The sequence below is a fragment of the Schistocerca americana genome, chromosome X, assembly GCF_021461395.2.
Source record: "Schistocerca americana isolate TAMUIC-IGC-003095 chromosome X, iqSchAmer2.1, whole genome shotgun sequence".
NCBI classification, from domain to species: Eukaryota; Metazoa; Arthropoda; class Insecta; order Orthoptera; family Acrididae; genus Schistocerca; species Schistocerca americana.
In genome coordinates, this window is record NC_060130.1 from 627,009,299 (window position 1) to 627,032,245 (window position 22,947).

Here is a 22,947-nt window from a genome sequence, read left to right on the forward strand (position 1 = left end):
TCAAGCAGGACACTAGTAATACTATATCTGAACATTACAAGTTTGATCTTCCTACTGATCTACATTAACTTACATTTTTCCACATTTAGGAATAACTGCCATTCATCACACAACAAGAAATTTTCTCTATGTCGTCTTGTATCTACCTCCTGCCACTCAACTTCGACATCTTACCATACACCATGACATAATCAGCAAACAACCACAGACTGCTGCTCACCCTGTCTGCCAAATTATTTATGTATATAGAGAACAACAGTGGTCCTATCACACTTCTCTGGAGCACTCCTGACAATACCCTTGCGTCTGATGAACACTTGCCATTGAGGACAACATACTGGGTTCTATTATTTAAGAAGTCTTTCAGCCACTCACATATCTGTGAACTTATTCCACATGCATGTTCCTTCATTAACAACCTGCAATGGGGGACTATGTCAAATGCTTTCCAGGAATCTAAAAACATGGAATACGCCTCTTGCCCTTTATCCATAGTTCTCAGTATATCATGTGAGAAAAGGGCAAGCCTAGTTTTGCATGAACAATGCTTTCTAAATCGATGCTGATTCACAGACATAAGTTTCTCAGTCTCAAGGTAATTTATTATATTCAAACTGAGAATACGTCCAAAGATTCTGCAGCAAACAGAAGTTAGGGATATTTGTCTGGAATTTTGCAGGTTTGTTCTTTTACACTTCTTATATACTGGAGTTATCTATGCCTTTTAACAGTCGTTTGGGACTTTGTGCTGGGTGAGAAATTCACGATAAATGAAAGCTAGGTACGTGGTCAATGCCATAAGGTACTCTTTGTAAAATTGAACTAGGATTCCACCCGGACCTGGTGATTTATTTAGTTTCAAATCTTTCAATTGTTTCTCTACACCACGGATGCTCATTACTATGTCATCCACACAGAAGTCTTTCCAATGGTAAAATGACGGTATGTTTGTACAATTCCCCTGTGTGAATGATTCCTTGAACGTGAAATTTAAAACTACGGCTTTCATTTTGCTATCTGCAACTGTCACACCAGACTGGGCAACATGTGACTGAAAGGCTGAAAGGAAACCTTAGGCCCGTTTAGTGATTTTACATAAGACCAGAACTTCCCCAGGTTCTCTGCTAGATCTTTTGCTAAGGTGTGACTGTGGTAGTAGTTTTATGCTTCAAGTGTAGATCTTTTTCACAGATGCCTAAATCTCTACTAACCTTCACTTGTTGTTCTTTGTGTGTTCCCTTTTGAACCGTGAGTGCAACAGATTCTGCTTCCTCACCATCCTCTGAATTTCGTTATTAAACCATGATGGGTCTTTTCCATCCTTTATCCACTTACTAGGCACATAACTCTTCAGATCGTAATTTACAATGTGCTTAAACTTTGCCTCTAATTACTCTTCATCCACCTTACTGCAATGTGATTGCAAGTGCCAGTTTGTAGTAAAGTTCTGAAATGGGCACAATACTCAGCAGCAGAGTAAACCAAAGAGATGATGCTGGTTCTGAAGTGTTGGCATCAGGTCTCCAAGACATATTTGCTAATTTATAGGTTATGGTTGTTCTGTTTTTAACTTTAGCTGAGAAATTTTCCAGAAGTTGTTTGTAGGACAAAGTTTGATCAAGCATTACTCCTAGATATTTAGGGAACAGTTTCTGTCTTAAGATGGTTCCTTCAGAGTATATTCTCAGTTGAAATTGGGCTTATCTGTTATTTAGATGGAAGACTGAAACCCCTGTTTTATTTGGATTTGGCTTACGTCCCCACTATCTAAAAAAAAAAATCATTTATTATTTGGAGGTTTTGAGTGAGTGTGTCCTCTGTTCGGACCCATGTTGTGCATTGTATGGCTACTGCAATATCATCTGTGATAGTGGATGGTACAGCCAACATGTAGATGTTGGACAAAAGTGGGGCCAGAATGGAGCCCTAACATAGGCCATTCTGCAGGCTTCGGAATTTGCTTTTCCTTCTGTTTAACATTACCTGAAAGGATCTGCCATTAGGATCTTCTGTAAGCAGGAGAAAAGCTTTGCAAGGACTATGCTGTAGAGTTTTACCAATAAGCCCTCCTTCCACAATGTGTCATAGGCACAGGTGAGGACAGTACTTGATCACAGCAATTTCTCCTTAGCATATAGTCAGCCTGTTTGATGGTTACACACTTTTCAATGATAGGGAGGAATCTCGTGTACATTATTCCTTCCAATACCTTGTAGCATATGCTCAGGAGAGCAATTGATCTGTAGCTTTCAGGGAGTGCAGGACCCTTTCCTAGTTTGGAAATAGATATAACTTCACTATTTTTTAAAAAGGGATGGAAGTTTTTGTGTTACTGTTATGTCATTGTAGAAATTAACAAGCCACTGGCGAGTTTGCTTTCTGTACCAGTTGCTTTCCGACATTTCATCTGTTTCAGAACATTATCCAGTTCTTTGGCTTGGGTACAGCTTGTAACTGGTTGGGCCTGTCAGTGACTTCATTGTATTTCATTGAGTTAGAAGGTGACATGCCTTTTGTGCTTCTTATCAATCATCAGCTTTGAGAGCTGTTTTATTCATTGCCTAAAGCTTCAGACTTGGGAGTGCAGCCCTGCTCTGTCCCAGGTGTACATCCTGAATCTAATTTTATCAGTAAGCTCCAAGCTATTCAGCCACTGTGCATGAAATTCAAATTCTCAAGTGCTTTCGTCCATCTGGATTGTCTGTTGATGCTTAGTATCTCCAAGAGTTGTTCTTTCATACTGACCATACAGCACCTCAATTCAGCAAGGTGTGCAAGATTTTCTAACACAATGGGATATAAGGGTTTTTTTTTGTATGCTAATAACTAGTGCAGTGAACCTGGAATAGTTTTAGACTTTTGGTTCTATATGCTGATATTATCTTCTAATTGTGGGAGGGGCGACAAGGGGCGGGGGAGGGGGGCAGGGGGTTATAGCTCAAACCAGGGCAGGTAAGAAGAGAGATGTTGTGACTACAGTCATCTGGTTCTGCAGCAGTTGTGAAGGAAAGGGGAGGAAAGCGGCAGTATGAAAACTAATCTTGCTAAATAGAACAAATTTAATCTGTACACAACAGCAGTATAAGCAGGATAAAATAAATGGTAACAGAGGGTACCAATAATGTTAGTAACAATAATGAAAGTAACACAAGCGAAAATATAATAAGTTCCTAAGCAATAAATGGAAGTTAATTTAAATTAGCATAGTAATCAATATTGTAATTTAAACCAGTAAATATCTTCTTCTTTTTCTTGTGCTTTGAAAGGGTGCAAAAGCTTTCTAAATGTTTGTGAATTGTGTAGCTGAGGTGTGATTTGGGTACTAGCCCTGTATTCACCTGGTCAGGTGTGGGAAACTGTCTAAAAACTACATCCACAATGGACAGCACACAAGCTTTCATCGTTAATCCATCGGGCAGATTCGATCCAGGGTTGGCGCAACTGCTTGACTCACAGAAGCATTGCCCTCACACGTGGTAATCTCTGGGCAGGTAGTTAACCAGTGAGTAAGTTGGTAAATTATAGCAAACTATGTTCTAGAGTAACAATATAGACACAAAGACAGAGCTAGTAGCTGTACAAGTTGACAAGTTCTTAGTTATCAAGTTCATTTGTTTCACTAATGGATATTTTTCAGCATCTATCCTCGCCATTATCCTGCCATTACTTGTCAACAAATTTGTAGCCCAAATCTGGAGATGCCACTGTTAAAAATATTTTATCATTCGGAAGTGATGTCCTTGGGTACTGTCAGACCTGACATCATGAGTTTCTTCTTGGCTTTGAAGATTTCATATCTTTTCCTATATGATACAAAAATCACAATTATAAATCAATATTGTGTAGTTCCTGGAGTCCTACACACAATTCTATGATTTCTGATTACAGAATACAATGTATGTATATTTGTTCTCATTTTAAGTTCTTACTATTTAAAGTTCTTACTATTTAAAAAGGTATCTTAATAGTAAATATTTTATTTTTCCATCTCATGCACTTTTCAATGCTGCATGGTAATATGTCAACCACATCACTTTCACCTACAAGAACTTCAAGCAATGCATAGTATCATTTTACCAAACTTGATATGAAACCAAAATGCTGTTACTGGCAGCAAATAATTTCCTTTTTTTATGACTCCTCATCAGACTTGATGAGACCTTTTAAGTTGAAGCATTCAACTTTACCTCTGGAACAATGGATGGCAAGAACCTCCCCAAGACTGCCATCAAATGACGATTTTTCTGCAGAAACTTGATTTCTCATTAATCATCCTCACTGTTGTTGATTTCCACCTCTCAGATGTAGTTCTCCTTGGAGGAAGTCGAAGTGAGTCTTAATCTCCATCCAGCCTGTTACAGTCATCTGATTAAGGACAAAGTCCTGATTTATTCTCTTCTGCTATGTCCTCATCCTCAGTTGCTTTTTGTTACCATTTACAGCAACCCATTAATTAACATTTTAATGTTATAGATCTGATTACATTAAATAAAGTATGACATTAAACATAAAACTCTAACAAATCATTTGCAGAGAACACTGCCCTTTCTATATAGCTGAAGGCACACGCAATGGCATATATTCCCCCCCCTCCCCCCCCCCCCCCCCCCCCCAAAGAAAAAAATCACACCCAGAGGGTGTATCGTAATTAATGACATAAGGAGCAAAAAAGTGTATAAGAGCTATAAGCACTACTTCATTTTCGATACTGTGAAACAAATCTGTTCTTCTGCAAGCTGTTTTTGGTTTCCACATTTTGAGAGGTGGTAGTATGGACCAAAAAAAGAAAAAAAAAATGACCAGTAAACATGGGCTCTAAAGTGCACACCTTAAGAGCTATGAGCACTTGTTCATCTCCACTACGGTGAAATACAGCTCTTCTACCGAAAGAAGTGCTCATAGAACTTCAAGTACACATTTTAGAGCCCATGTTTACAAAACATTTTTGCTTCTAATGCCATGTAATTTCACCTGTAAATGTTTATGTTATTTATTATGATACACCCTGTACATATGAAAGAAATATGTAAGAACCGAAAACAACACATTGCCATGCCCAATGCAGTGTAGGTATCACACTAGCATTCAAAACAGCTTCCAGTCATCTTGGAATGGAGAAATACAAGTCCTGCATGGTTTTTGCAGGAATTTTATATTATTCTTCCTGCAAAATAATGACAAGTTCAGGTAATGATGACGGAGGTGCATTCCGATCATGCACACTTCTCTCAAAAGTAGACCACAAAGGCTCAACAATACTGAGATATGGTGATCGTGGTGCCATGGAAGGTGTGACACTTCACCCCCTCACTCACAAAACCAGTCCTGGATGACGCGGGTTGTGTGAAAAGTGGTCCTATTATCTTGGGACACAGCATCATCACTGGGGAACAAACATTATACAATGGTCTGGACCTGATCATCCAAGATGGTCACATAATCCTTGGCAGTAATCCAACCTTGCAGAGTAACTGTGGGGTCCATGGAATACCACAATATGGCTGTCCAAATCATCACTGAGCTCCCACCATGTTCCACTCTTGGGACGTAAAGTCAGCCTAAAGTTAAAAACAGTATTAAACAAGGCTCAGCTAATCAAATGACTTTCATCCATTGTTCCACAGTGCAGATTTTATGGTTTCCGCACCACGTTTTCCTGTTACAGGCATTTGCACTCACTGATGAGCAGTTTTGAAATTCCAGCTTGCTGCTTATGGAAGTCCATTTGTGTTGTTTTGGTGCAGACAGAATTCACGAGTGCAACATCCAGGTGCGTTCTGCAGTGACTTTTGCAGCGATCATCCTCTTATTTTTCATCACAACCCTGTTAAATGAGCATCAGTTATCAGCACTCAACACACTCTTTCATCTGCATTGTGATTTAGCAGATGATGGTTTTTCACTTTCCTTATGAACACACTTCACTCTTCATTTATGTCCGAGCATGCATTTCTCGCTGTGTTCCCATATTTTGTCCAAACTCGTATAATTTACCAAGTTTATCAAATGTTATTAAACTCTCTAATGCACAGCCTGTATCAGGAGCTATCTGATAGAGTTAAAAATTATACCGCTGGATAAAGGTAGTTTGGCACACCTTTGATGGGGTGACAAATATAAATATTATTTTCACTGTACTCATAGCACATTTTATAGACAAGAAGACTCAAAGTAATACCTTTTAAAGAGCTTCCACTTCAAAGAAAGACACACTGCACAAAGAATTTTAAATCAGATAAGGGTTGCGTCACAAAACATAATATCAATTTTAAAATCACTGCCATAATAATGGACAATGTTTCAAATACAAAATCAGTTGCCACACTTTTCAATCTTCCATAGATCTCATGCTTTATACATTCTTTACATCTCGTTATACAACACACTAGACACCACAGACACCTCTCACGAAGTCCACTTGACTTAACCCTTTTCTGGGCACATTTTTTGTAGCAATTCAGTGAAGATTTTTTTTTTTTTTTGCTATCCTATTAGAAATGATATCAACTGCCTATATTTATTTTTTGATAATTTTATTTTTGTGATTTAGGACCAAAGACTATTGTGGTACATATATCATCATGGCATCTCTGTGAGGTATTAGAACAAGTGGTAAATGGATTTCCCACTTCCCTTTTGTGTGCTGTTATTTATTGCCATTACACATAAAAAAGTAATGAACAGTGTTTTCTGTTTTTATTTTATGTTTTCTTTTACTTTATTTAAAAAAAAATATATTTGTTACCAATATTAAAGTTTACTCACCACAATGTAGAACTATCCTTGAAACTTTATCACACAATAAAGGTATGAGCCAATACTGGTCGCAATAATGTATATTGCAAAAGCAAAGCAACGTGTTCCAACAACAGTAGTGATCCCACGATAAACAGGAACTGATTGTTATAGCAGTTTTCATACACCTGATGCAGTGTTCTACCAAAAGATGTCAGGCATTGTCAGAGGTGATAAAACATATTCCCAAAAGCTTTGGAATAGCCCTAAGTTGGTGGTAAGTATGCTTCCCAAGGACCACAAATGACACAATAATTCGTGGGAAGTATACTTCCCATGCCCCTTCCAGAAACTATGTTGGTGGTAAACATACTTCCCAACAACTATTTAAACACGGTTGTTTGGTGGGATATATAGTGTACTTCCAACAGTCCTGAAGGCCATATTTTGCAACAAACAGAAACTACAGCTGGTGCAGCTGCCACTAGATGCCAAGAGTGTACAGAAGTGGTAACACACATCCGCTTAAATGCTGTAAAGAAATATGTTTAGTGGGAAGTATATCCCCCACGGCCTGCGAAAGGGTTAAGCAACTTCTGCATTTTTTTTTAAAAAAAAGGAGAGAAGACAGTGGAGTTTGCTTCAAGGATTGTCAGTGGTCTGGGGTTATTTACAACGAATTGATTTTCAGGCAATTGTACAGGATCCTCGATTCAAAATGCAATCGTTTGCAGACAAAATCACATTCCAGAACTACTACACCAAAATTATAGAACACAAAAGAGAGCTGGTTGTTCAACAAGAACAAACATACATAACTGTCCAAACAGTAACCACCATAATGGTTAGAAATTCTTAAATTTGGGAGGAGTTCAATGAAAGCATCAGTCAGCACCTAGCAAGTCACTACCCAAGGTCTGTGGCGATTGCTGTACTAGGCAAATATTTATATGACGCATATTTTCTCAAAAGCAGTGATTCGTTAAGTTGGTGGGAAACTAGAAAACTATGCTATCCAATGCTCTACCAAATGGTTCTGCAAAGAGTATGCACCTTAGCAATGTCAGTGCTCTGGGAGAGTATGTTTTTGAAAGTAGAACAAATACGTACAAAGCAAAGAAACCAACTGACTTGAAGTAAAACTGGTCAAATTTTGTTTCTAAATTACAACCTAATTTTTTCGCTTTGACAAATATAATGTCATTTTGATCATAAACAATGACTGTAGGTGATTTAAGGATTCCAGTTATGTTGTAGTTCTCATACTGCATTCTGCTTTAAATAAAATTATCTAAACTTAACAAGAATCAGTTTTATTTTTATACTTTCCCTGGTTAATGGAAAAATTCAGAATTTTGTTACAATATTTTTAATTCTTATTGAAGACAAAAAGTGTGAGTTCTCTGAATTTTTTTTTTTTTTTTTTTTTACATTAAAAGGGATGCAATGAAAGCTTATTACTCCACTTGCTACATTCTTTCAAAACAGAACCAAATCAGGTAAAAATGCAGATACTGACAACATCTGAGAAGAATGCTTGTGGCAGATATGTGGCTGCGAATGGAATGGCGGTATGCACTGCTCTACAAACATTTTCACAAATGAAATTACCTGGAAATTGTAACTGTGGCTTACCTGAAGCGGTTCAAGGAATGTAAATATATTAAACTGTCTGACAATTTAGTGCCCTGACATGTCCAAAATAATGTTTTACCCAGAATCCAGTCCAAATTCGAAAACAAGGTTGTCAATAAAATATAATACTTAGCATTGAAAGCACAATTACTGCGCATACCAATGTACATCCAGAACAAAACTTAACTCCTGCATGGAGAATGCTGCTTATTTGTACAAACACTGAATATTCCAGAAGATGCAAGCACTATAAATGTAAGAAATTTCAAGAACCTTCCAGACATGATAAATATAAATGACAAATAATTGTGGGTAGTCATGTTTGAACTGGCAACCTGCAGAACACTAGCCTGTGACACACACTGCTATACCACACTGCATCCATTACACTTTGTGACACTGCTTCCTCTTGAGGGGAAACAGTGACCCACTGTTCCAGAAGTTCTCAGTGGAGACAACTACAGCACCCTGGATCTAGAACTTCTCAATGATCCTCCCTATGGCAGTGGAGTCAGATTCTCAAATTCTGTTCATGTCGTCACATCCTCTTCCCAATGACGAGCATTTGCAGCAGCTCTTCCTGTCGAAGCTTCACAATTGTAAACCTTGTCTTCAGTTTCCTCAAATGAAAAATCCCCCTCGCCATTCTTGGCCTCAGGACTGTATTAGAGATCTCTTTGCTTTTGTCTTCTCGATGAAGGGTCACAATTCTCAACTTCATATGTGACGTATCGCAAGCGATGAAGGATATGGTACAGTCTAAAGTAGTGCTTTAGTAACTTTCTGACTGGCACACTGGGACGTATTTCACTGGCCCGTACTTGGCTTTATAGCAACTTCGGTCTTTCTCCTTGGCTTTCAGAGCCTGTATGAGAACCAGCATTTCCGACTTGCAACAGTGGAGCATAAAGAGTGGAGTGGTGGAAGTATGTAGTGTCTCACTTTGCTGTGTCGTATGCAAAGAACATGATGAGCAGTACTGTCTGCCAATCTATCTTTTCGAAATCAAAGTACATCAAGAGCATATCTGCCAGTGTCTTATTAAAGCATTCTGTGGGGCTATTGAGGGGGGGGGGGGGGGGCGGTGAGTGATAGGTGGCTGTCATCCTGCAGGTGATGTCGAAATGTGATATTACCTCTGATACCAGTCTCGACTGGAAAACTTTTCCACAATCCGAGGTCATCACACAAGTAACTCCATGTTTCAAAATGATGTCTTCTAGAGTGCACTTAATTTCTGCAGCTTCAGCAGGCGGTACAGCTTTGGTGACAGCATAGCGGGTGAGGTAGGTATAGCAGTACTACCTATAGAATCACATTTGTCGATTTTGGGAAACTTCCCAAGAGGGCAACTCAAGTTCCATGGAATGGTACTGTTGCTTGCAGCAGCTCCCAACAACCGGGAAGTAACCAGTTTTGTGACATTTTACGAGTTCCTAAATAGAAGTGAATTATATTGTTTCATCCAGGTGATTTGGCAGTCTAGTTTTTGGATTTCTGCATGTTAATTTAATATTTACTACACACAGTTCTCAAATTTTCATTTGTGTCAGAATGTAAATCGATTTTGTGACATTTTAAAAGTTCTTAACCAGGAGTGAGTTATTTAGTCTCACCTGTGTACTCTTGTAGTCTAATATTTGAATCTCTGCATGTTAATTGACCATATTTACCCGATCATAAGACAAGGTTTTTTTTTCCAAATTCGCCATTCAAAAAATGCAGGGTCGTCTTAAATTTGCAGAGTAAACGATTACTGCTAAGGTCAATTTCTTACACTGTTTAATAGATTAGCACAGGAGTTCTCTTACATTTACAGATGAAACTTTGGCTACTGAGCTTTTGCACAAATTTTTTTTTCACAATCCCAAAGGATAAGGCATATCAAATAATAATTGTGTTTGAATACACTCAAGATTTCCCAATACACGAAAGTGCTGGATACAGTATCAGGTTTGTTTGAATAATCACGCGATATTTGACATGCAGCACTACTGCAAGGAACACGGGAGAAAATATGAACTAGCCATTACAACTATCTAATGCTCCACTTAAAAATTGACGATTTTGTGAAACAAAGGAGGAAATAACATTATATTCTATCAGTTTACAAAATTCTGTTGTATTTTAAGAGGTTTGCAATAAAAGTTTTCATATACCATATACACGCACTTGTGCTGTTTTTTGAGTAAAGGTACCATCCAAAGGTAGAAATATTTTCATTTAAAAACCATTACTTAATTCTGAACCCTGCTCAATATTTTATTTAATTATGAGAAACTAATGATTTACCAAGTGGGTTGCAAACGAGAAATTCAGTCACTATATACATTTTAGAATACCGGAGAAAATTGTTACAAGCTTTCAATCAGCTTTAGAACAAGATGACATCCAGATGAAATGAAAAGGAAATTAATCCAGAATGAAATGTCTAACAAACGAAATAAATCATATTAAACTGACTGTAATTGTTGGTGTGAAAATAAATTACTGTGGAAAGAACCGCTGTGCAGACAATAACAGATGTCACTAGATTGTAGGACAAACTAAAGTTTGAGAATTGTGCCAAATAGTGACTATGATCTTTTATTTACATATTAGTTGCTGCTGTTACATGTGACCTGCATCCTAGAAGATATTGTGGTCCATATTATACTGTTGCCTAAACAAAGCACTATGGAAAGGTGGAGGTGGAACAGCGACCCAGGTAGGGACAAGGCTGCTAAGAAGGGGAAGAAAGCCGATGTGCACTCCATGTGCATAAGTGCGTGAAGGGGAGTGTTGAGCGGACAGAAATTTTCTTGTGCAGCCAACCATTAACCATAGGAATCTATACTGTGGACTTCGGGTGTTTATGGGCATCAGTGATGTTTAAACTGCAGTTTGCCTGCCATTTACACTCAGAATCAAATTGACTTTAGAAATGAACAAACACTCAACAATAACATGCATTTTTGCAGGAAACGCTAGAAGTTAAGTGGGGTCCTGTGGCATACTTAAACATGTTTCAATGCAGCCATGTCGTCAACAGTCTCTGTGAGGTATGATGGGAACAACTGGGGAAAGGGGGGGGGGAGGGGGGAATGCGGTGGGGAGGGGGGGGGGCAGGGGGGGGGGGGTGTCAGCTGCTGGTTCTACATAGCCAATGAAAGAGCAGCAGGCAGACCATATGTTTGGAAGAACATATATTTTAACATTCTCACGTCAATATAGAAATGAAATCCGCTGTGTGTTCAGGAAAACAAAAGCTGTGTTCTTGGGTTCCACAGTTTCCGTTTTCACAAGTGTTCGGCTGTTTCTTCCAACTATGTTGTGATTTCTGAGGTTGCAGATCACAGCTGTTCTGTTAGAGCGATGATGATGATGATGATGATGATGATGATGATGATGATTATGATTATGTCTGGTTAAAAATGGAAGGTGACGCGGACCTTGATCAAGCGTGACTTCCTTTTAACTGTACGGTATATGTTACATTGCATTTAGGAACTTTCGGGTAATTGAACAAGTGTCAATAATTACAGATTTCTGTAGTTGTATATATACGTTTGGATGTAGCTGTATTGCATTGATGTACTGGTGGATATTGTGTGGTATGACCCCTGTAGTTGATAGTATAATTGGTATAATGTCAACTTTATCCTGATGCCACATGTCCTTGACTTCCTCACCCAGTTGGATGTATTTTTCAATTTTTTCTCCTGTTTTCTTTTGTATACTTGTTGTATTGGGTATGGATATTTCGATTAGTTGTGTTAATTTCTTCTTTTTATTGGTGAGTATGATGTCAGGTTTATTATGTGGTGGTGTTTTATCTGTTATAATGGTTCTGTTCCAGAATAATTTGTATTCATCGTTCTCCAGTACATTTTGTGGTGCATACTTGTATGTGGGAACATGTTGTTTTATAAGTTTATGTTGTAAGGCAAGCTGTTGATGTATTATTTTTGCTACATTGTCATGTCTTCTGGGATATTCTGCATTTGCTAGTATTGTACATCCGCTTGTGATGTGATCTACTGTTTCTATTTGTTGTTTGCAAAGTCTGCATTTATCTGTTGTGGTATTGGGATCTTTAATAATATGCTTGCTGTAATATCTGGTGTTTATTGTTTGATCCTGTATTGCAATCATGAATCCTTCCGTCTCACTGTATATATTGCCTTTTCTTAGCCATGTGTTGGATGCGTCTTGATCGATGTGTGGCTGTGTTAGATGATACGGGTGCTTGCCATGTAGTGCCTTCTTTTTCCAATTTACTTTCTTCGTATCTGTTGATGTTATGTGATCTAAAGGGTTGTAGAAGTGGTTATGAAATTGCAGTGGTGTAGCCGATGTATTTATATGAGTGATTGCTTTGTGTATTTTGCTGGTTTCTGCTCGTTCTATAAAGAATTTTCTTAAATTGTCTACCTGTCTATAATGTAGGTTTTTTATGTCGATAAATCCCCTTCCTCCTTCCTTTCTGCTTAATGTGAATCTTTCAGATGCTGAATGTATGTATGTATGTATGTATGTATGTATTATTATTATTATTAATAATAATACTGGTGATATCACAAACAACAAGTAAAGTAAAGAAAAGAGGAAGTGAAGGTAAAAAATAATGTAACAATTCTTTTTGTTTACTTTATTTCTCCTTGTGTTATCAAACTGTAGACAATCAATAAATGGCATAAATTTAGAATATGTGCAATGTAACCTTTTTAGACACATCCCTTACATGAATAAAAGTCTGTAATTTTGATTAGTCAGAATATGTTAAAAATAACTCTTTATCAATAAGCCTCTTAAAAAGAGAAGTCATCTTAAATTCAAGATCATCTTATGCTCGTGTAAATACAGTAACTTACTAACACAGTTCTTGCATTTTTGTCAGTGTCTACGGTAGAGTTTCATAGCACATGTTGATAACTGTTTGTTTGTCTTTGTAGTGTAGTTTTCCACGGTCTTAAGTATCGATAGGAACTGTGATTGCAGTGTGCAAATGCGAGCTGAGTTGGTGACACTTCGCTTTCAGCTCTGGGCTGTGCTCGCTTCGGTTACACAGCCCGAGGCTGCACTGAACGGGCATCACTGTTGTGGACCAGCTGTGGGGATTCAACGGATGCCCAGTGCAACCTACAAGTCCGCTGATCTGTCCGCACCAGTGTCCAGCACAGTAGCTGTTCACATTGAGGTTGACCTCTCATCCGTGGTTGATTGGGAGGTCACCTTGGGGTGCGGCAAGTGCCGAGAGACTTCGCAGGGGGTCGAAATAAGGCCTTCCCAGTTAGTCTGACAAACAAGTTACAGGTGCTATCTGTGGTTGACATTGTCCCTCAGCCAGCTGCAGTCCCTTGTCCTGTTTAAGTAGAAACCTCTCAGCCTGCAAGATCTGGGCACTCACAGAGTGTAGAATTGTTGGTAGTTGGGAGGTCCAATATTAGGCAGATTATGAGGGCCCTTAGGAACATGGCTACTAAGGAGAGGAAGAAAGCCAATGTGCACTCCGTGTGCATACCGGGTGGAGTCATTTCAGATGTGGAATGGGTCCTTCCAGATGCCATGAAGAGCATAGGGTGTAGCCAACTGCAGGTGGTGGCTAATGTTGGTACCAATGATATGTGTCCCTTTGGATCAGAAGAGATTCTGTCTGGTTTCATGCGGCTATCAGGAGTGGTAAAGGCTTCCAGTCTTGCTTGTGACATGAAAGCAGGGCTCTCCATTTGCAGCACAGTCAATATGACCAATTGCAGGCCTCTGGTACAGAGCTGAGTGGAGGGCCTAAATCAGAGGCTCAGACAGTTCTGTGACCATGTAAGGCAGCATATTCCTCGACTTGCGCTATAGGCTGGTGAGTTTTCTGGTTTCACTAAATAGGTCAGGAGTCCATTACGATGCAGGAGACAGCTACACGAGTAGCATGGGCTGTTTGGCATGGAGTGGACAGTTTTTTTTAAGTTAGAAGGTCTCCGGAAAACACAAAACGGGCTTCAGTCTCAAAGGGTGCAAATTGAACACAGGAAGAACGTAGCTCTAGGAACCATTTGCATAACAGCTGTAAATTATTGTAGCTGTGTTGGGAAAGTACCAGAGCTCCAATGCTAATAGAAAGCACTGATGCTCAAACAGTTTTAGGCACTGAAAGATGGCTGAAGCTCATAGATAAGTTCAGCCAAAATTTTTGGAAGGACCCTACAGTGTTAAGAAATGATAGACTATATACAGTCGGTGGTGGCAGGTTTGTTGCTGTTAGAAGTAGTTTATCTTGTAGTGAAATGGAAGTAGATAGTTCCAGTCAGTTAGTGTGGGCAGATGACATTCTTGGCAACTGGAATAAAATAATAATTGGACCCTTTTAGTGACCTCCCAACTCAGATGATACAGTTGGTACAAGGTTCAAAGAAAACTTGAGTCAAAATCCAAACATGTACCCAACTCACACAATTATACACTGATCAGCCAGAACATTATGAGCACCTACCTAACAGCATTCCTGTAAATTCTGGGGGGATGGGCAATGAGCTCTGAGGCCACTTTCAATCACATCCCAGATGTTTTTGATCAGGTTCAGATCTGACAAGAGGGGGCCAGCACATGCACATAAGTTGGAAATCACCTCTGTGTTCCTCGAACCACTCCATCACACTCCTCGCCTTGTGGCATGGCACATTATCTTGTAAAAAAAATGCCACTGCTGTCGGGAAACATGATCGTTATGAAGGGGTGTACATGGTCTGCAACCAGTGTACAATACTCCTTGGCTACCATGATGCCTTGCACGAGTTCCACTGGACCCATGGATCCCCATGCAAATGTTCCCCAGAGCATAATGGAACCACTGCCAGCTTGTCTCCATCCCACAGTACAGGAGTTAAGGTGCTGTTCTCCAAGAAGACGATGGACTTGTGCCCTCCCATTGGCATGATGAAGGTAGCGGGATTCAACAGATCATACAATACTCTGCCACTGCACCAACATCCAATGCTGATAGTCATGTGCCCGTTTCAGTCGTACTTGCCAACGTTGTGGTGTTAACATTGGTACATGCATGGGTCGTCTGCTGCCGAGCCCCATCTTTAGGAGTGTTTGGTGCGCTGTGTGTTGAGACACACCTGTACTCTGCCCAGCATTAAAGTCTGATGTTAATTCCACCACAGTTTGCTGCCTGTCCTATTTTACCAGTCTGCCCAGTCTATTATGTCCAACATCTGTAAAGTGGTGACTGACCAACCCCATGATGCCTGGATGTAGTTTCATCTTGGTTTCGCCAAATGTTGAAGACACTCACCACAGCACTCATCAAACACTTGACAAGTCATGTAGTTTCTGAAATGCTTGTGCCACGCCTCTGGGCCACATAATCTGCTCTCAGTTGAACTCAGATAGAGCGTGCATCTTCCCCATTCTAAACATGGACAGAAAGCTCACTGATACTACATGCACAATGCATGTGTCTGACTGGCAGTCATTCCTAGCCAGGTGACACTGCTATCGCCTGGATGGGTTTATATCGACAGTATTTCAGTGGTCTTAACGTTCTGGTGCATCAATGTAGTTGGTGGTGACTTCAATTTACCCTTGATATGTGGGCAAAAATATATGTTCAAATCTGGAGGTATGAATAAAATGTCATTTAAAATTGTGCTACATGCATTCTCTTTAAAGTATTTCAAGCAATTAGTTCATGAGCCCAGTTGAAGAGTAAACGGTTGTGACAACACACACTTGACTGCTTAGCAATAAATAATCCTGAGGTAACAATGAGTATCAAAACTGATACAGTGATTAGTGAAGAGAGGTTGTTGTAGTGAGACTTAATACTGTTATTCCCAAATCCTCCAAAAATATATGAAAAATTTATCTATTCAAAAAAACCAGATAAAAATTCACTTGACACCTTCCTGGGAGAGATCTCCACTCCTTCCAAATTAATAATGTACGTGTAGACCAGATGTGGCTTGAATTCAAAGAAATAGTATCATCAGCAATCAAGATATTTACACCTAATAAATTAACTAACGACATAGCTGATCCCCCATAGTACACAAAACAGGTCAGAACCCTTGATATGTGGGCAAAAATATATGTTCAAATCTGGAGGTATGAATAAAATGTCATTTAAAATTGTGCTACATGCATTCTCTTTAAAGTATTTCAAGCAATTAGTTCATGAGCCCAGTTGAAGAGTAAACGGTTGTGACAACACACACTTGACTGCTTAGCAATAAATAATCCTGAGGTAACAATGAGTATCAAAACTGATACAGTGATTAGTGAAGAGAGGTTGTTGTAGTGAGACTTAATACTGTTATTCCCAAATCCTCCAAAAATATATGAAAAATTTATCTATTCAAAAAAACCAGATAAAAATTCACTTGACACCTTCCTGGGAGAGATCTCCACTCCTTCCAAATTAATAATGTACGTGTAGACCAGATGTGGCTTGAATTCAAAGAAATAGTATCATCAGCAATCAAGATATTTACACCTAATAAATTAACTAACGACATAGCTGATCCCCCATAGTACACAAAACAGGTCAGAACACTGTTGCACAAACAATGAAAAAAGCACGTCAAATTTAAACCAACTTAAAATTCCTAAGATTGGCAATCTTTTACAGAAGCTTGAAATTTAGCACAGACATAGATGAGAGATGCTTATAATAGCTTCTATAACGAAATCTTGTCTCAAAATCTAGGAGAAAATTCAGAGAGATTTTAGTCATATGTAAAGTATGCTAGTGGCAAGACACAAGCAATGCCTTGTCTGTGTGATAGCTGTCGATGACAGCGTTGCTAAAGCAGAGTTACTATACACAGCCTTCTGAAATTCCTTCATCAAAGATTCCAGAATTCGAATCAAGAACAGCTGCCAACATGAGTAACTTATAAGTAGAAATCCTCTGAGTAGTGAAACAACTCACTTAATAAAAGTGACCCTTCTGGTCCAGACTGTATCAATTAGGTTCCATTCAGAGTATGCTGATGCAGCAGCTCCATATTTAACAATTACATACAACTGTTCACTTGACAAAAGATCCACACCCAAAGATTGGAAAGTTACACAGGTCACACCAATATTCAAGAAAAGCAATAGGAGTAATCCACTAAATTACAGGCCCATATCATTAACATCGATATGCAGCAGGATTTTGGAATGTATACTGTGTTCAAACATTATGAATTACATTGAAGAGAATGGTCTAATGACACACAGTCAATATGGATTTAGGAAACATCATTCTTGTGAAACAAAACTAGCTCTTCTCTCACATGAAGTGTTTTGTGCTATCAACAAGGAATTTCAAATTGATTCCATATTTCTACAATCCCAGAAGGCTCTTGACACCGTAATTCACAAACAGCTTATAATCAAATTACACGCTTATGGAATATCATCTCAGTTATGTGACTGGATTTGTGATTTCCTGTCAGAGAGGTCACAGTTCATAGTTACTGATGGAAAGTCATCGAGTAAAACAGAAGTTATTTCTGTGTTCTCCAAGGTATTATCGTAGGGCCTCTGCCGCTCCTTATCTATATAAATGATTTTGGAGACAATCTGAGCAGCAGTGTTGGGTTGTTTAAAGATGATGCTGTTGTTCACTGCCTATTAAAGTCATCAAAGATAACTGTATGGTGCAAAAATTGGCTATTGACCCTACAGAATGAAAACTGTGAGGTTATCCACATGGCTGCAAAAAGGAATCCATTAAACTTCAGTTACACAAAAAAAATCAATCAAATCTGAAGGTCATAAATATCTAGGAATTATAATTGCAAACAACTTAAATTGGAAAGAACACATAAAAATGTTGTGTGTAAGGCTAACCAAAGACTATTTTATTGGCAGGATGCTTAGAAAATGCAACAGATCTACTATAGAGCCTGCCTACACCATGCTTTTCTGTCCTCTGCTGGAGTACTACTATGCAGTGTGGGATGCCTACCAGACAGGGTTAATGGAGTACACCGAGAAAGTTCAAAGACAGGCAGCATGTTTTGTATTATCAAGAAAAGGGGGGGGGGGGGGGGGAGTGTTACGGACGTGATACAGGATTTGTGATGTACATTATTTAAAGCAAGGTGTTTCTGGTTGTGGAGGGATCTTCTCACGAAATTTCAATCACTAACGTTCTAACTCCACATGCGAAAATATTTTGTTGACACCTACCTACAAAGGGAGGAATGATGATGATGATGATGATGATGATGATAATAATAATAATAATAAAATACATGAAATAAGATCTCTCATGGAAAGATAAAGGTGTTTGTTTCTTTTGTGGGTTGTTTGAGAATGGAATAACAGAGAATTACTGTGAAGGCGGATTGAAGAACCCTCTGCCATGCACTTACGTGTGTTTGCTGAGTATCCACGTATATGTGGAATTACTAGACTATTTCTTCTTCTCTTCAGCGGCTTGCTGGGAGGGCTTCTCTGAAGCAGCTTCAGGTACAGATGAAGAGCGTGAAGCCCTTCAACCAGCAGCTTATAACTCCTTCAGCCACTGGCTGGTGTTCACTTTTGCACAGGAGGAGACCTTGGGGAGTCCCAATGGACCCCTTCCATGCAAGGTTGTTGCTTCTCTGGCTGGAGGGGACTGGGACCGATGTCCCTTATGTTTGGAAGGGAGAGGGGGAGGGGGAGGGGGGGGGAGCAACGGAAGAAGAGGTGCCCCCAATCACCAAGGGACGCGAGACGGAGGCGGGTGGGGAGATGCACTCGGCAGCCCTGAGGGCCCACTGTAGGAGGCTTAGACAAGGGGGGGCTACCATCACCAGAGAGCAACATTGTCATAGCTGCAATGTAAGTTGACAGCAATCAAACGGGCTTGAACCTGTGATACCTCTTTCTACCCTCTCCTGGTACGTCAGCCTGTCCAGGGTCATGTGTTCCATAATTTTACCCTCCTTTTGAAGAACTGCGCAGTCACATGAGCAATGAGAGTGGTGCTCTCTACAGTGGATGCAGGTGGGAGGAGGGGCACATGGAGTATTAGGATACAATGGACATCCACAATCTCTCAATATGGTGCTGGAAATGCACTGGGAAGACATGTGCCCGAATTTCCAGCACTTAAAGCACCACACAGGGGGAGGGACGTATGCTTTTATATCACATTGGTATACCTCACCTGGAGCTCTTAAGGTGACGAATCAACTGCAAAGACCAAGACGAAGGCACTGGTAGCAACCCTGTTATATTTTGATCCCTTATTAGGTGCTCTGGCCGAAGTGAACACCCCTCTCAATGACCGGACCATTTTTAGGCTTTTATGAGGAGTGACAAACTGAAATGTCACCCAGCTTGTCACAGGCACACCTGAGACTGGGATGGGGATGCTGTCCAGGACTGACCCATTTCTCATTTTGGACAGTGTTGCCACTTCCCCAAACTTACCCTCCTGGATTTCAACAAAACATAGAGGCTTTGTAGCTAGAAAGGAGTCCCCACTGGTTCTGATTGAGGGAAATATGGCTCTCTTGTTTCTTTAACCCTACATTCCTCCCATGGGGTAGCTTGGGAGGGGAACAATTTGGGGCCACGCTTCTTGGCATTAAAATCTACCCTTCCTTTGTTAGAGACTGCTGGGGCCATCCAGCCACCAGCAAAAGACGACTTGGTCTGCTTCATTTCGGGTGATCCGCCCTGATGTCACATACTCTGACCAGGGGCTCTCCCCACAGGAGCCATCCATACACAGCAAAGGCACACTGCACAATGGCCATTACTGGGAGTCCTGATGCCTCAAGAAGACAGACATCTACTCCTGGGCGTACATGGGGAGTTTGCAGCTCATGCATCAGCACTGTGATCCCTGTGTTGTCAGGGAGCAAGGGGCAACCAAGAAGGTACGTGATTCTCCTGCCCCCCCCCCCCCCCCCCCTTCTCACGAAGGACTGGCTACTGCACTGGATATTGGGTACAAAAAGAACCATTATTGTCATGGCTGCGGGACATGATAGCACACAATGGATGTAAAGCATGCACTGTGTAAGACTTCCTTGCCCAAAAGGCTGGATGATGGTTGCAATTACATTTCCATTACAATAACATGTGCAGAAGGTCTCAAAGCACGATGGATACATAATGCATCATGTAAGGTGTCCTTCCCCAAATCACCTGCACTTTGCAGAATTTGGAAAGTTGGAGGTTAAACCCAAAAAATGGACCTCATTAAGCCAAAAGGTACGAGACACTTTTTAGTTGCTTCTTATGGCAGGCAGGAATACTGCAGGTCTATTCCAGCCCCTGAACCCACAATGGGGTCTAGGGAACGGTGATTGGCTGCATACCATAGGTCAACTACAATCATCTGCAACTGACTGGCGTGAATAGCACTGTTGTGATAGTTGATTTCCTGTGGCATAGCAGTTGTAAAAATTTTCCCTGTTTTGCTGCAATAACATACAAAGTATCCAGGGCGACCCCAATGAAAGCACACTGGCAGGTCATCTTCCATCTTCCAAATGTCTGTTCTGTGGGCTGTTATACTTTACTGAGAAGTTAATTGCACCCACATTGGCTGAGTGCAGGGTGGTTGTTTGATAGCTGCAGCTTATGTGTGATTGACCGAATTCACTCTTCCCGACACATCTGACTGGTGGCAGAGATCAGTGCTAAAGACTGATTGATACACCTTATCTTTTATGTTCTCTATTACCTCCTGCGATATGGAGTCAACATTCATGGCTGCCATCTCTTGCCTATTCAGTCCAGCAGTTCTGGCTGCCATTGAATATTGTATCTCTTCTCTCACAACCTGGTGTATTGAGAGAGGTGAGGCCACTGTGGTCTTCCACAACTGCCACAGGGACCACAGTTGGGAGGCAGCCATAACTCTTTAATCTGACTCGTCTTCTGTTGTATTTTCTCAATGCACAGGCACCACTTGATGAATTACCATGTCCAGCATGAGATTTTCACCCTGCAGCGGAGTGTGCACTGATATGAGACTTCCTGACAGATTAAAACTGTGTGCCGGACCGAGACTTGAACTCGGGACCTTTGCCTTCCATGGGCAAGTGCTCTACCATCTGAGCTACCCAAGCACTTGCCCACAGAAGGCAAAGGTGCTGAGTTTGAGTCTCGGTCCGGCACACAGTTTTAATCTGCCAGGAAGTTTCAATTACCATGTCATTGTGCCATCCATTAGTAAGAGCTTGGTACATGTCTTCTGCAACTAGTTTCAACAAGTGTCAAATTCTGTCAGCTTCTGTCATTTTCGGATTCACCACGTGGGATAGGACTAAAACATTCTGTATGTAGGACTGTGTCATTTCTCCATGACATTAGGTGCTGCTCTTCTGCTAAAAGGACTTGCTGCTGATTGTCGCCACACTTTTTCTTCAGTTCGGCACTTGAATTTATCTCAGCTAATGAGCTTCTCTTCATTGTTTTTGAGCCACTAAAAGGTTTTGCCATAGAAGTAAAAGTGCACATTTACCAATTACATCATGCCATCATCACACAGTGTGTCATCAATGCACAAACACCATGTGCCATCCTTCTTCTTCACAAGGATCACAAGTGAAAACCGAGGTGTCTCTGAAGTTTGAATGCTGTCATTTTGCAGCACGTGTTTGGCAACTTGGTCATATCCTTCCAGTCATTTGACTAGCACCTCCAGAAAACACTGACAGATGCCCGATGCGTAGCTGACTTATTGCTGTTTTGGAATTCATTGGTCTCCAGAACATCTGGACTGTGGGAGTAATGTACTGAGTGTATTCCTGTCCATGTACGTGATGGCTTTTATTTTTTTTTTTTTTTTTTTGTGGTTTTAGGGCGCACAACTTCAATGGTCATTAGCGCCCTGACTACTCTAAGAATGCACCGCGAGGCACAAGTTGACCACAACAACTAAAAGGGAAAACACGATAAAAGACAGACTGACAGGCATAGGATTAAAAAACAGCATCATCAAATGTCCTTAGCGAGGTTTGTCAAATTGATAAAACGAAGAACACGAGCAGCTGCTCGTGGGTCATCCGCTAAAATGGCATCGAAAGTATTTGGCAGGTTAAGATCGAGGCGCAGTGTGTTAAGATCTGGACAGGACATTAAAATGTGTCTAACCGTCAGCAAGTGCCCACATGGGCAGAACGGCGCCGGCGCAGCCGTCAGCAGATGGCGATGGCTGAACCGGCAGTGTCCAATTCTTAACCGGGCTAAAACGACCTCCTCCCGCCGAGAAGGGCGTGAGGAGGACGTCCAAGCCACGGGAAGAGGTTTTAAGGCCCGAAGCTTGTTGTCGGTAAGTGCAGCCCAATCGGCATGCCACAGAGATAAGATGCGCCGACAAATCACCCTGCTAAAATCGGACGAAGGGACACAACAAGAAGCTGTCCGAGGCTGGAGGACCGCAGCCTTGGCCGCGGCATCTGCAGCTTCGTTCCCAGGGATACCGACATGGCCAGGAACCCACATAAAGCTAACTGGAGAACCGACGTCCACCAGCTGCTGAAGAGAGCGTTGGATCCGGTGTATGAAAGGGTGAACCGGGTACGGATCACTGAGGCTCTGTATGGCGCTCAGGGAATCTGAGCAGATGACATAAGCAGAATGTCAGGGGCGGCAGATGTA

The 22,947-nt window shown here is 40.7% G+C and overlaps 1 protein-coding gene across 1 annotated transcript in view; it reads right to left on the minus strand.

Moving 5' to 3' along the window:
- The window catches only part of LOC124556642 (putative transcription factor capicua), a 347,411-nt gene that overhangs the window by 157,593 nt on the left and 166,871 nt on the right, over window positions 1-22,947 (minus strand). The gene's annotated exons all lie outside the window — the stretch shown is intronic.